Source organism: Onychostruthus taczanowskii, unplaced genomic scaffold (assembly GCF_017590055.1).
Source record: "Onychostruthus taczanowskii isolate IOZ18803 unplaced genomic scaffold, ASM1759005v1 scaffold6, whole genome shotgun sequence".
Taxonomy (NCBI): domain Eukaryota; kingdom Metazoa; phylum Chordata; class Aves; order Passeriformes; family Passeridae; genus Onychostruthus; species Onychostruthus taczanowskii.
Genome location: NW_024503679.1, coordinates 13939611 through 13954934, shown reverse-complemented (window position 1 = coordinate 13954934; position 15324 = coordinate 13939611). Strand labels below are relative to the sequence as shown.

The 15324-nt window shown below is 41.3% G+C and overlaps 1 long non-coding RNA gene across 1 annotated transcript in view; it reads left to right on the top strand.

The window, feature by feature from the left end:
* LOC121343308 overlaps nucleotides 1-2638 on the top strand; it is a 49282-nt gene extending 46644 nt beyond the window's left edge. Inside the window, exon 7 of the long non-coding RNA XR_005953689.1 lies at nucleotides 2385-2638. This is a non-coding gene — a long non-coding RNA (uncharacterized LOC121343308). The remainder of the gene's footprint in view (nucleotides 1-2384) is intronic.
* The last annotated feature ends 12686 nt before the right edge of the window (nucleotides 2639-15324 follow it).

Below are 15324 nucleotides of genomic sequence, written 5' to 3'. Positions count from 1 at the left end.
ACAGGGTGTTTAAATCCTGGCAGAAAGGACTTGGCTTTTCCTCCCAAGGTAAGTATGGAGTTTGCATTGAGAGAGTATTTTAGATAACGCCACAAAAACGTAAACTTGCTCTGGAGACTAAAGTGCTTTTCATCTCTGCTGAAGTTCTGCACAAGGCTGCATTTCATGTTACATGCTTGAGATACCCTGTGCAAGTGGCAGAAATATTCCTCTTTCTCCCTTTCAGTTGCAATAATAAAGCTCTCCAGTTTTTAAAACTTTGCTCCATATAACTCAAAGCTTGAATAAAATGACAGCAATTAAATCAAAGGTGATGATTCTGTTTCACTTGTATCTTCTTGCCTTAATTCTTCATAGTACCCAGCACCCTTGCACTGGTTTAAAGTTCTTGGGCATTTTAAAGTTCTTGGGCATCTCTTCAGCTTTTGTACATGGCATCATTTCACACTAATAGAACTATTCGCATATTCCACATATTATAAATAACTCTTTATTATCTATAGTGGTTGAATGGAGGAAGCTGAGCAGTTGTGCAAAATTTATGCATCACTTAAATTAAAATGAAATGCTGCTTGGAATCACTTTACGTTTTATTTTTTAGCTCAAAGTAGTCATGAATAGCATTTTCAAAAGCACTTTGATCATTGCGCTGTTAAAAAAAAAAACAACAGAGGAGAGAGGGGAGTATCTTTTGGGGAGAAGCCTTTGAAATCATAAAGTGTAACTAAACTTAGTCAGCATACTGTGACCTGTCAGGAAAGAGCTGATCCTATTTAAGCTCCGCTGCATGCGGCCAAAGTACTTTAAAGAGAATTCTGTAGATTTCTGTGTTTCCTGACGTCAACGTGGCACAAGAGGAAGATTGGCTGCTATTTTTTTTTTTTTCCTAAGAGAAAAAGAAATGCTTAAAATGCCACCAAATCATTCCTGACTTGGGTCACTGTGCTGGTGATGCTGCAGTTTCTAGGGCATATTGTCACTTGATCCAGGTCTGAGTCTGTGACTGAAGAAGGCACATTTTGGTGTACCAATCCATTCTTTTCAATTAAAATACATAGAGGGTCTTGTCTTCCCTGCTGCTCCATGGTTATGAGGAAAGAATTAGTCACTAACCGTCCCTTATGGATGAGTGGCATGTAAATCTGGATTAATTCTGGCAAGCTGAGGGAAGCAATACAAGGATCTGTCTCACTCCAGTGCCTGGTCTTTATGCCATTGAATTCCTACACTGATAGAGAGATGATGTACAGTTGTACATCCAACACCACACTCAGGGCAAAAAACCTTTAATAATAGTTTAAATTAAAACAACTGGTGCTTTTAAGGAGAGGAAGAGGTTCTTTGTGAAGTACAAATAAATTCTCCAACTCTCTCTGTGAAGACGTCACTAACAACTCATTTAAACTCTTGTAAAGAGAGTGTTTGTGTTCTAACAAGAAGTTTTGCAATCTGGAACAAAATGTTACTGATTGGGGAATTTGGATCTCAGCTGCCCTGAATGACTCCAGATTGAATTCCATTCATGATGGTGCTATTATTCCAGACTTGCATGAGGGCAATAGACCTTACATTAGGGAAATCAGTGTTGCTGAATTATTATTTGATTAAAAAAAAAGGAATAACCTTCATTTGTAACTAGAAGCAGTACTTGGATGGCTTTTCGCTGTTGAAAATGTCTGAAGCAGTTGAAAACAAAGCTGTGCAAATTGCTTTCCATAAAAATATCCATCATGGGGACTGTCCTTTCCTTTTGTGGGAACACCTGTTTGCGTGTTTCTGCACTGTGGGGTGAGAGCACTGGATCCAAGACATCCCAGGATGCAGTAGAATATTGCAAAATAAATCAGCCTGCCTTTGAAATCTGAAAGAAATTTTGCTTTGTATACAGGGACACAAAGTCTGATACAGCACTGTTGCTATCTGAAAGAAAAGAGAGTGATCAAAATTGGTAATAATTCTTCCATTAAGTGGGAGATAAAACTTTAATTAAGACAGCCTACTGGAAGCTCAGGATGCTTCAAGTGTGACTAATACTGCCTGGAAAAAATATTAATTTTAACAAACATTAATTAGCGGTTTTGCTCTGTGGCTGAGAAGACAGTGGTTGCAAGCAAGTGTCCGTGCAGGGGTGTGTGTGTATGTGCACTTTGGAGAGTGTGACACGTGGTGAGACAGCACGAGGGTCTCACGTGTCCCCCAGTAATTAATAAAAAGGTTTGGTGTCTGAGCAATGTGTCTAGAGACGTGGACACATGAATTTCTCACTATGATGAACACCAACCCCCAATGGCCAACACTGGCTGTTTGTACACGAGGCTGCCCCAGCACCTTCCAGTGTGTCACTAGGTGGGCTCTGATTTGGGATTTCTCCTTTTTTGTACCAGGGTGAACTCTTGTGAGACTCCATCTGGAGCTCTGCATCCAGCTCTGAGACCCCCAGGATAAGAAGGATGTTGGAGTGAATCCAGAAGAGGCCACTAAGATGATCCAAGAGCTGGAACACCTCTGCTGTGGAGACAGGCTGAGAGAGAAGGTGCTGTTCAGCCTGGAGAGGAGAAGGCTCTGGAGAGATCTCACTGCACCTTTCAGTGCCCAAAGGGGCTCCAAGAGAGCTGAAAGGGACTTTTGACAAGAGCATGGAGTGACAGGATGAAGGGTAATGGCTCTAAACTGAAAGAGGGCAGGGTTAGACATACGGAAGAAATTCTTTACTGTGAGGGTGGAACAGGTCCTTCAAAGTGTTCAAGGCCAGGTTGGATGGGGCTTTGAGCAACCTGGCCTCATGGAAGGTATCCCTGCCCATGGCAGAGGGTGGAACAAGATGATCTTTAAGGGCCCTTCCAACCCAAACCATTCTGTGATTCTCCAGAAATCTGGCCCCACTACTTCAGGCTCCTGGCAGCTGCAGAGAGAGGTAGTAGCTCTGACTTTCCCCTTCAGCTGAGGCATCTGGGGCTGTTTTCCTCTTCCAGAGCCCTGGAGTTTCCCCACGGCTCTCAGCCTCAAGGGACTGCACAGCTGCTTGTCCCAGAGCCAGATCAGACTGAGGTCAATGGCATAACTCGCCCTCCAATTTTTGGGGACTAAGGTTACACTGCTGATGTTACAGGAGAAGTGCTAAATGGCAGAATCAGCTGGATGGAGTGGCTACTTTGGAGTATTTTAGCTGAGTGGCTTGAGCATTTGGGTTATATTTTAGCAAGTGAGATGACCATTCTTTACAGATATTAAGGATGCAGAGCCTTGTGAATAGCGGAAAATCTAACATTTCATGGATATCAAAACTCATGCTCTTTTTTCCACAATACGAGTGTGTTGTAATTCTTTTTTTGCCCTCTATTATCCTTTTACACTGCCACAGAATGTACTTTCATCTTTTGGAAATGACCCTTTAATACAGTGGCTAAAATTTAATTTAGGATCTTTTGTTTTAAAAAGTCCGTGCTTTGTTGCACAGGAATAACAATGGGGCTTCCATGGTCTTCATTGTGGCTTCTAGAGCAAAAATGCATTTTTGAAAGATATTTATCATATTTTTTTCCCTGTCTGCTCAATTTACAAACTCTGCTCAACCTTGGAGACCAGGCTGTTCTTCTCCTGAGGTATGAGCTCTTGTTACCAACACAAATTCTTCCAGTGATGGCTTTGTTGCCTCCTTCATGCTAAAACAAACATAAAGGAATTAAAACTTAATTTTCTTTGCAAGATATAGAAAGAAACATGTTTTTAAAGTCCTTGGACAATCCATTCAAGAACCAAACTGCTTTTTTGAAAAGAATTGTTTCTTTTTCCCCAGTGTAAAATGGAACTTTGAATGAATTTTGAATCTCAATTACCATCCTGTGTGGGCCCTAACATGAAAGTTGTTACCACTCTCAACTTTTAGCTGCTTTCAAACCATGTTCAACTGGAACATCAGAGACAGTCCCTTCAGCTGGTCAGAATAATTTCAGCTCCAAATATCTCCATGAAGAAATGCAAGAGCAGATGTTTGTATCTTTTCATTGTCTCAGTGCCTAATTCACTCAACTGCAGTAGCTACAGAGGACTTTTGCGTCTATTACCATAACTTTAAAAATTTTTTCTCTCAGGTTATCAAAGTTTTCTTCCATTCCTGCTACTGATTTTATTGCCTAATGATGGCAATACTCCGTTATCTTTATCTCATCTTGATCTATGCTTTTTATTTGAGTTGCAAAAGACCACAGCCACAATTCAGCCTAAGAAGATAAAGTAATTCAAGCCCAGTGAATGGTTTTATTCTCTTGTGTTCGTACTTTCATAACTTACTATTTCTCTGATCCATTTTCAGCTGTAATGTACATATAATCAACTTTTTCAGACTTCTCACAAGAAAAGCTTTTGTTCACTGGGCAGTAATCAGTATTAAAAGCCTTTAAAATGGTGAAAGTCAATGACACTGGTGTATTGTCCAGATGCATTGTTGTTCATGAAGAGAACTGATAATTCTGAGAAAGACAAATTTAATCTCAAAGTTTCTTCATCTCCTGTGATCACAACATTTTTCACATATTCTTCACAATCACATAAGTTGGTGTCCACCTCTGATATTTCATTCTAGCTTGGTAATTTCCCCCCGCCCAGAATAACTACAGAATGATTTGATGGCTTGGAATAGAGCACTGAATAGTCTCAGTCCATTAATGAAGCCTCTACAGACACCATTATATATTAACTATATATATTACAGCATCTGAATCAGTGAAAAAAACCCCAAAACCTACAGCAAGAAGACACTTGATCACAAATATAGTTGTGTCACTTGGATGTTTTAAATGTAAAAGAGCAACACTTTAAAAAAGAATAAGAGGAGTAAAATGGTCAATTTTTTTTCTAGGGGAGCACAAACCTAAGACTGGTTCCAGAGATTTCAAATCTTTTAACATTAGCTTGTGGTTAGATGCCTTGATATTTGCCACTGTCGGGGAGACACTCATGTATTCTTCTCCCAGTTTTCAAATGTTTATTTTTGGCTCATTACAAACCAGATTTCTCTGTGAGGTGTCTGGTAGAAACAAGATCCCCCAAGTTTTACAGTCGGCAGTTAAATGCTGTGGTCTCCACTGCTTTACAGCCTGTTAACTCCAGTGACATTTGGATCTAACACAGAGGTGGGGAACACCCTGGTGTCACCCAGAACTGTCCCATGGAGGAGGAGAACATCAGCTGGAGTTTCTGGCTCTGCTTTCTGTGTGCCTCAGGGTGTCCAGCTGCTGAAGCACAAGCCTTTATTAGTTTTACAGCTCCGTGAAGCAGCTTTGAAGGTAGTTGGTTTTGGGACACCTCGACTGGGCTACCAAGTGGAAATCCTTACCAGAGCTGGCCTTCAAAATTAATTGTACCAGACACAGATTTATCCCTTGATACTGTCCTAAATCTTACTTAGATGCAAACATTGCTACTTTTTAAACTAAGTCAAAGGCTTTTAAGTGAAATGGCTTTTGTTAGATCCCATAGTAAACCTGGGAAAGCAACAATTGGGCATTGGAAGCTTTCATTATGTCTGAAACAAGGCAGCAGACTTGGCTAAATACAGCTGAAAATAGTTGCCACATGTTCACTGTATAAGTCAATTACACAGTTGCTGACAGAGAAATGGTTGGCATCCACAAGAAAAGACTAAAACAAAAGCTTCTTTTCATATTTTCCCATTTTTTTTTTTGTTTAAAACAAATATTAAGCACCTATTTCCCAATTTTACTTTTCTTTTCTTTTTTTTTTTTCCCTGTAAGAGAATAAGTAGTAGTATGGATTTTTCCTCCTTATTTTTCTTTCCCCCTCCTTTTGCCCTCCTCATCCTTGTTCTCCTTATTTTTCCTCTTTTCAGACTAATTCTTAAAAATTGTTAATTCTGGAGGACTTACAGAGAAAAACAAAGGAAAACTGAAACTCTCTAAAGTGGTTAAAGTAGTTTCATTTTTCTTTCTGCTGTTATAGCTTTTCCAAACCAAACTAAAATTTTGGATATTATTCACTTATTCAACTAAAGCAACAAAAAGGAAAAATTAAAGAAAATGGACAGGCAACAAAAATAATTCCAGTGCTTACAAAAATATCATGTAAACAGTAGAAAAAAAAGGTTACATTTTGTACCTTGTCAAGGGGAAAACAATGGAATTTTGAAATTTTTAATGAAAAAGTTCTTCCATTTTTCAGCTGTCCTGAGAAATCCAAAGACCCCAGTTGTTTTCATCACTAGTGTTACTGCATCTCTACTTGTCTTGGATCTTGCTTTTACAAGATGCTATCACAGCTATGCTGTGTCTCTTCTGAATTAACTGAGCTTTTCAGCTGCATATTTTAAGTCTACATGAGTCAAACATTCATTGGACTCATCAGTCATCAGCCCCATATATCACTAATGCCAACTTTGATACTAAGATGACTCATGTCTTAATTATTTTGAATAACAAGTGTGCTCTTGTGGTAGGACAATATGATTTTGCTTGCTACCAAATGGATCAGCAGAAAGTCACCACATAATTCAGGTTAGCAAAGCTATCATGAAAATGCATGTTGGTACAAAATTGCTCATTCTTCATTATTTTCACAAGGATGATTTCCCCCCTCCCCCCACTAATGAGTCCATTAAGCAATTCCTGGCTTTGGAGATAACAGTTAGTTGAAAGTTTAAACATGACAATAAAGTACATTATTTTAAGTTAATTTTATATCGTGAAATTATTTCACTTGTAGAGAAGTATGAAAAACACCTGGGCAAATGATCCACCAGAGAGGCTGTGGCCATGTTATTTTTTGGTGATTATAATTCCCTTTTTGATTGTTTGACATCTGTAATTCACTAGAACACTGACAGTGCTGCTTTGTGTGGCTGCTGGGCTATGCTGGGCTGTAGGTCACTGCTCAGACTGTGGCCTAGACCAACGAGTGGAATGAAATTTTTGGACTCTAACTGCCTCTCCTGTAACACCTGAATGGTTCAACACACCAAGAATTTGCCAAGAAATAGCTGATGTTTCAGTCTCATACCAATACCTGAGTGAGCTGCTTTGGAGTCTCTCTGTGCTGCTCTTTGCCTCAGTGAAGTTTTTATCTCTCCTTACATCAAAGACAGCAAGCCATCTCTTATTTGCAATCTTCAGATGTTATCAAAGTGGTTGCTATGCTATAACGTCTTTCAGATCCATGTGACCAGGAAGGCCATTGTGCAGTTGTTGTCCCCACCTCTATATCCTGTAGCTACATGTTACTAAGTGGAATTATTCAGCAGTTTTACAACTGCTTTTGCCACCACTTACATTACTACTCAGTGAGCAAAGTTTCACTTCCGAGTTAGAGTCTTTGAAAGTTTTTCTTTCCTTTTCTCAGATGTGAAGTTGACCAGACTATCCATGTCATAGGCTGGAAACAGCAAAATGCTTGGCAAAGTTTTGTCCCAAATCCCCCTCAGAGGAAAATAAATTGTTTCTAAGATGAAGTTGCCTCTTTCAGCTCAGATGGAAAGCTGGAGAAGGTAAAACATCGAGGAGCATGTGGACCACACAAAAAGTAAACAGCCACCTGATCTTTGGCCTGATCCAAACAAACGCTGTTGAAATAACTGAAAATATGCCAATTGACTTCTGTGGGATTTGCAGCAGGTTCTAAGCTGGCAACTACCCTTTCTAGCAAACAACTCTTGCCTACTTTTACATCTCAGGCATATAGTTAATCAAGTTACTGAGACAGAAATGTCTTTGGCATGAACATGTTTCTCTGTTTCTCTTCTCTGCAACTAATAATGTTTCTTCAGGAATCACTTCCAAAAAACTCAAAGGCCAGTATTTAGATAAGCAATATCAAAATGCTTCAGCATTAAGCTGTGGTAAGTATTTCCTCCTGTTTGTTGTAAGAAAGAAGGTTTTACACAAGCCATGTAGTCTTAACTTTCACCAAGTTAAATAAAGGTTTAGTAAAAGGATTTTGTGCCCTTTTAACCCCCAATAACCAGAGTGCATCCTGTGTGACCATTCATTACATATGAAATGGCTGTAATTTATACCAAATGGGGTAGGTGAATTCAAACAGAAAGATACCATCGATGATAAAAAGATAACACTTCTCTGTAACAGATGCTTCATTTTATGATGGAAATGGGGAAGCTGAATGCTGCAGGTGCTGGGCTGACACCAGGCCTGTGGAGAATCATTAGAGCCTCCTCAGAGATCTAGGTTTACTCTGTGTTTAATCAGCCACAGTCAGAAGAAATGGCTTCATTTCAGCTTGATGAGAGCCAGATTACAAAAGGAAGATAGATGGCCAATAAGGTTCATCACTATAAGCATATTGTCTTAATTTGAAGAAACAAGCTGGCATTCTGTGCTGAGGAAAAGTGAAGTGCAATATGGCTAGTATCAAACCCTAGTTATTTCAAGTCTCTGTGCTCCCCACAATGAAAGTATTTTGGCTGCTCTTCCTTTGACTAAAATACTGAAAAAAAAATACTGCAGAAACTGCAAATGACCACATTTACTCATGAGATATCACTGCTTTGGGTTCCAGAATGCTGAAACCTCTTGAAGTGGTTTTGCTCATCTTAACAATTCTCCAACCACTTATTTATACGTACATACATACATCATAAACATAAATGCATCTGCGCGTCTCCACGAGAGGAAAGGTTCAAAATGACTATTGATCAAAAAGAGGGCTCTGAGCATGCCAGGAACACGCACCTCCTAAAAGGGTCGGGGTGCAGCCATCTATCATGACTTCCCACGACAGCCATGGGGACAATGGGGCTGTCAGCTGGGGCCTGGTGGGGGATGGGGCTTTCAAAAAAGATAGGGACCCAGAGCAGGCAACTTGTCCACACAAAAGATAAACAAAACTGGAGCTCTCTGCCTCCCCAATGAAACGATTGATTCATTGCTGTTGCTTAGCTTAGCCTTGGTGCTGGGCTTTTTCCCCTTGTGCACAGACTTTTTGTATAATCTGTTTCTTCGGTGCCCTGCAGAAGAATGAGAGAGCCTGGGTGCTCTCAGGGTAAGAGTATGGGAGCCTAACATTGTGATGGGGACAGCACAGCTTTTACTGTATATTTTACAGTAGAATCCAGATGGTTTTATTAAAGTCAGAACCTTTTAGTACCAGGAAATCTACAAATGCCTAAACTGTGATTTTTCAACTCATTTTGAATTGTGAATCCACAGCATTTTTGTCCTCTATGGCAGATTTAAACACTCTAACAATCAGGTTTACATACATAAATTGCCTCCCATGGATCTCTGAAAAGATATTCTCTGCCTCAAGACTAAACAAAAAATTTGTGCAGAACTTGAGGTGCAAAACTGCTCAGTCTAAGGTAAATTTGGAATGGTAGAATGTGAATCCCTACCCCAAAAGGAATTGTTAATTTGTGGAGTTTGAGAAATGTTGAGACTGCAAATACTTGGGGGAGAAGTGTACAGTCAGGTTTGATTTTTTTGGGGACAAAAACGTCTGAGAAGAATGTTATGGAGGATTTAACTTGTAAATATCTTTGAATAAAAGAAGAATTTTGTGCCTTAATTCAGGGGATGAAGAGGAGGCCCTAATGGAAAATATGAAGCAAAGGCGTGATAAAGTCAGAACTGGGTTTGAAGCTGGTCTTAAATAGTATTTTAACCAAGTCCCAGAAGATATTATGCTTTGTGTGAGGCATGCATAGCCCAGAAGAGTCACCACAGCGGAGGAAATGGAACAAAGATGAGCAGAAGGCTTCTCAGAAGCCAGGATCTGAAAAAATATTATGAGATAAAATGTTATGAAAAATGTAGTTTGCTTTGGTCTTTGTCCTTACACCAAGAACATTGCTTCTTTTGGTTTTCCTTAAACTCACTATAAAAAACAGCCTTTTTATTTTTTTCCACCTTCCTTTGTTCTAACTTCACCCCTCTTTGCATGTTAAGATGAAAGAAAAGCAACTCCCACTGACTTTACAGGTCTGAAGGGAATTAGGAATTTGACTCAACAAAATCATCCCTCGTCCCACGCTTTTTTCCCCCCAGAAACACTGAAGGAACACACTCTCTTGTTCCTCACACATTTTCCTAATGTCTGTTTGGACCCAAAGCAGAGAGCTCACAAGCAGGGAGCCACTTCTGACGAGCTGAGCCCCAGCACATCTGTGTTTCTGCAGGACCTGCTACGCTGCCAGCTTGAGCGGCCGCCTCATTTTATGGCTGCACTGACACAGTCCTGCAGTGAACCATGCGACCCCTGAAGTGTTTAGAAAGGTGCATTTCTGTAAGGGAGACTTTTTTCCCTCTGGAGTAAATCAGAGCCTCCAAGATAATCTGCACAAACGCGTTATTGACCCGTCCCTTTCCCTAGGCAAGGAGAGCTGGGTTTTTCAGAAACCGATCCGCTGAAGCATTTGGAAAGTGGAGACTTAGGAAGCTTAACAATTGGTAGAAATATTATCATCAACTATCAGGGTAACATTATCCAGCCATTCCCACCCACAGATACACACACACACACACGCTGGATTTCGGCTCGGAAAGCCCTGCAAATAACGCACTGTAGGTGTGTGGTCCTCAAAGTGTTTAAATGTTTGAAGATGAAGTGAGCAGGAACATCTTGCGTGCACCAGCTGAAAGAGGGTTGGGAGGAGTGGGGGGTGGATTTCCCTGGACAGATGATAATTCTCCATCCTTCTATGTGCTGCCAAACTACCTCAACTGGTGGGGGTTTATAAACTTTTTTCCTGGTCTCTGAAGAACAGCTTTTCTAGTGTTTTTTGGAACACATCAAATGCAGTACAATTAAACAGAAGAAAAAAAAAATATTCCCAGGGCCTTTCATTCCCTTCCTTTCCCCTGTCAAGATATTACTTAATTTAAATGCTGCCAAAGTTAATAATGAAAGACGACATCCTCTGGTGTGTCAGAGCTCAGTGCCCAAGAAGAAAAGCAAGAGTGCCTTTCTGCACTCCTATCTGCTAAATTCAACCTGGAAAAAAACTGGAGCAGATTCAGGGATACTGTAATTAGCAGGATTTAAAATGATCTCTGCAGGTCACTTTTCTTGGCCCAGAATTGCCCAAGAACTCGACACCTGAACCGAATACCTGAGGTGGCTGTGCCAACACATGGTGCCCACAGTGTAAGGCTGGAGGTGCCACCAAGGCAGTTAACCTGGGTGTGTGCCACCCAAGGTGCTCCAGGAAAAAAAACTGCCTTGGAACAACAGCTTTCCCTTAGAAAGATGATGGAAAGTGGGCAGAGTGCAGCGCAAAGATTCCTACCAGGATTTTGTGAGTAAAACCACAGGGCTTTTTGAGGGGGAGGAAGGAAGGGAGTTGGTTCTTGTTGAGGACCTGGGAGGTTTTGGGATGAAGGAGGTGACAGGAGCGAAGGGACTTTTCACATTTTTCCCCTTCCTCCACTTTCCCACAAACCTAATACACTGCTGAGGCACTGATCAGAGCAGATGAGCAGTGCCAGACCTCACTTCATTGCTTTTTCCTCAACCCCCCTCCCTGAAACCTTTTTCCCTTTTCTAAAAATAATTTGTACATGAATCAAAGAGGGAAAAGAAAGGTAATGCACAAAGATACAGAGCAGCTTATTAATTAGTGTGAGGTGCTCTCACTGCTCCTGTATATATGGAAGGGCTAAAAACATAAAATACTGAGGTGACATTTTAGCAGCTGCTGGGCCTGTGGAGTGTTACTGTGATGTGCAGAGCACCCTTACTTGGGTAACTCATTCTCAGTGTCATCCCAGCTGGGGTCTCACAAAAACAAATGAGAATTGCACAAAAAGGTTTGAGATTTTGACACTGAAGCTGGAGATTGGGATTTGTGATAAATTTATACGAGGAATATTCTCCCACAACTTGCCCATTGTGTGCATGTGATATTTGGTGGGTTTGAACTCCCCTGTCCTCAGCAACAGCAGCCTGTCTCTAACACAGCAGCCTGTGGATGTTCACTGGTACAAAATGAATTTCCTTGCCAGGGAGAACCTCCCCATGGTTGTCCTGGTCCTCTCCGGTCTGTAGCAAGACAATCGCAGCCCCAGCTTCAGAGAGCACAGGAGGAGTGCTGCAAACCAAGGCACTCACCTGCTAAAGGTCAAGGTCAGAGCCTGCCTGGCTGCAGCCCAGCACACCTGAATCACAGCAGCCCCATGGCCCTGCTCTGCAGCTGATGGAGCAGAACATCATGTGATGGCTATCACACACGTCCCAGTCCCTCCCACAGCTCCGTCCTGCCCTCAAAGCAAAGCTTGTTCTCCTCTCTCTGGGCCTGCAGGAAGATGTTGTAACCACCTCGACCTTGTGCCTCTAAGCTTGTGCTCCTCTCTCTGGGCCTGCAGGAAGATGTTGTGCCTCCGACATGAAAATGTGGAGCAAGGGGAGCCTCTGGGTCCCTAAATTGAGAGGAGGTGGGAACCCACTGAAGCAACCCCAAAAGGGAAATACAGCAGCGTTTGAACTCTGTGGCTGTTCTGCAGCAGATACTGTTTGTGGGGAAGGATTTCCCTCTCTTCTATCTCTGGCTTCCCTCTCTTCTAGCTGTGTGAGACTGCAGTTTAGAAGAAAAAGAGCAGAATAATAACCCAATGCCTAAGTTGTTAATGAAATCATCTGGGGGGCACCTCATATATGTAATGAAACAGAAAAGTTGCCTTTATCTTACACAGTAATTGCCAAGAACAGGTTAAATTTTTCTTCTCAATCCAGTCAATGATATTATTCTGAGACTAGTTCAGCTTTTATCTGTCTGTAACCATTCTTCCCTAAATAACTACTGTTTATCAGCTAGAGGCTTTAGGGAGTTTGTGGCTGGTTGGTTTGATGAGAGAGCAGGACTGTATGATTCCTAAAAGGACCAAAACGAAGGGAAAGTTATTGCTAGTTTTGAATGATTCCTGAAACTATTTATTTGCTTAAATATATTTATATTCTGCAAATCTTCTACAAAACAGTGAAAGGCCATGATCCATTGCCCAACTTCCATATCCTTTTTCCTGCTGTATGTCCCCTTGTTTCCCTGCTAGGTAGTGGGTAGAAAAAAGGCTGTAATTTATGACTCCTGTTAATACTGTAGGCTGGATGTGTTGACAATATATCAATAATTATTTCTGGTGAGACCTGAACAGTGTGGCATGGGTCTCTGTAGGATGACTCATTTTACCAGAAGACAGATATGTGTGACCTGAGTTTTATGACAGATGTCAAATATATCGAAATGTGGTGTGAGGGAGATCATCTTATTGGCAAAGTAATGAGAAGCTGGTGGGAAGATTAATGTTAAAACTGAATTGTGTGGTGCCTCCCCTTCACTCTGTGTTTTTGACAAGTGGTGCTGGGGCAGCAGGGAAGGAGCTATCCTCAGCCTTGTGTGGGCCAAAAGTGGGAAAATTTGGAAGAACAATAATATTAACCAATGTGATAACTTTCATGGGGAGATCAAAAACAAATATCTTTTTGAATGGGAAGGAATTTTTGGGGGGGTTGGTAAATGTGGCAGAGTGAGGGGAACAACCAACTAACCAGACAGTGTGGCCTAAATCTTTCAAGGTGACTGCTGTCTTGACAACTTACATGGGTCTTATTTTCAGCCAGTGTTAAGCCTCCCACCTTCTGAAAACCAAGCCCTCGTGTTTCGCGCTGGCTGCCACTGAGCAGAGATCAGCTGCCACCTTGGGAAGTAAAACCTCTCCTCCTGCAGAGCCACCACAGGGAAGATTCCTCTGCAGAGCTGAGCTCTTTGCTGCTGGAAAGCAGTTCCCTGTCTCAGGCTCCCCCATCAGTGCCCCTCCCTGTCATTTTTGGAGGCCTGTGGTGGGCCAGCTTTGTCTTTAGGTACCATCAGAGCAGTGGTCAGAAAACAGGGACCATCACACTGTTCTGCTGGTGAGCTCTCCCTCCACATCTCTGGGCTCCTGCTGATCCTCAACATAAAGGAGCTCCAATGAAATGTCAAATAAGAGCTCTGGGTGCCAGCCTTGCCCTGGACGTACAGCCCTGCTTTGCTGTTGCAAAAACCACCTCTTATGCAGAAAAGTCCAAAGGATTCATAATCATAAAATGATTGAGTCAAAGAATGGTTTGGGTTGGAAGGGACCTTAAAGATCATTTTGTTCCACCCTCTGTCCTGGGCAGAGATGCCACCCACTCTCCCAGGTTGCTCCAAGCCCATCCAGCCTGTCCTTGAACACTTCCAGGGATAAGGCATCCACAGCTTCTCTGTGTCAGGGCATCAACACCCTCACAGAAACGAATTTCTTCCTAATATCTAATCTAAGTTTTCCCTTTTTCGGCTTAAAACCATTATCCCTTGTTCTATAAAACTATTATCTCTCCATCCTTGCTCCTGATGGAAAGATGGTAAAGAGCTGCCTCCTCTGGCAATAAGGAAGAAAGTCTGATTTGTGGAGGCAGGAAAAGAGACCCACTCTGTGTCTTGATCATATTTGGTTGTGTAAAAACACTGCTAACACTCCATAGGGAGAGAGTTTTCTGTTACCCAAAACTGGAACTTTATCCATGGAGCAAAATTTTGGGGAAAGCCTGCAATATTATTCGAGGAGCAAGGTTTTGGGAAAAGTCTGCATTGCCATGCATAGATATTTTTTCTTGTTTGTGCAAGAAGGGCGCCTTTCAAGTGACACAGGTGCTTCAATGCAATAACAAGGTCAAGCTTGAAAAAAAAATTATATACTTTGAATAATTGAGCTGTATTTTTAGCCCTCATTTTGTGATCTGTGTCACATATATATATGTGTGTGTGGCTCATTTCCCTGTTCACCAGAGACACTTTTGCCATATTCAGGTTTGCTACCTAGAGAAGAGACACATGGGCACTTGGTGAGCTAAAGGCACCTTTTGACTTCCTTCAGCACAAAAAGAGTTGCAGGATTTTTCTTGCTTTCTTTTTTTCTTGGAAAGATTATGATTATAATTTCACTACAAATAGGACAATTTTCTTTCATTCAGCTCTAATAGTGGCACAAATTTAACTATATTGTGCTAGCAGGCACTGATATATTAATTAAAATATAGACTAATTATTTACCCTAGTTAGTTCATACAAATCTCAGTAGTGTAATCAGTGGACTCCCTTAAGGATTTTTGTCATATTCAGCAATTGAAATGGTTTCTCTTTTTTTCTCTATTCAGAATCAGAGTTAGTTTGGGATTTTCACTTTGAGGTTGGTGCTTTAGTGGCCTCCACAACCCTGGTCTGTGCAGAGGGATTGTGCTGCCACAGCCACACTGACTGATGCTAATAGGTGAATAAAACATACAAAAAAGCTATCCTAGTAACTGTGGCATTGTAATGAAGTGACTCTTCCCTGCCTCAACTTT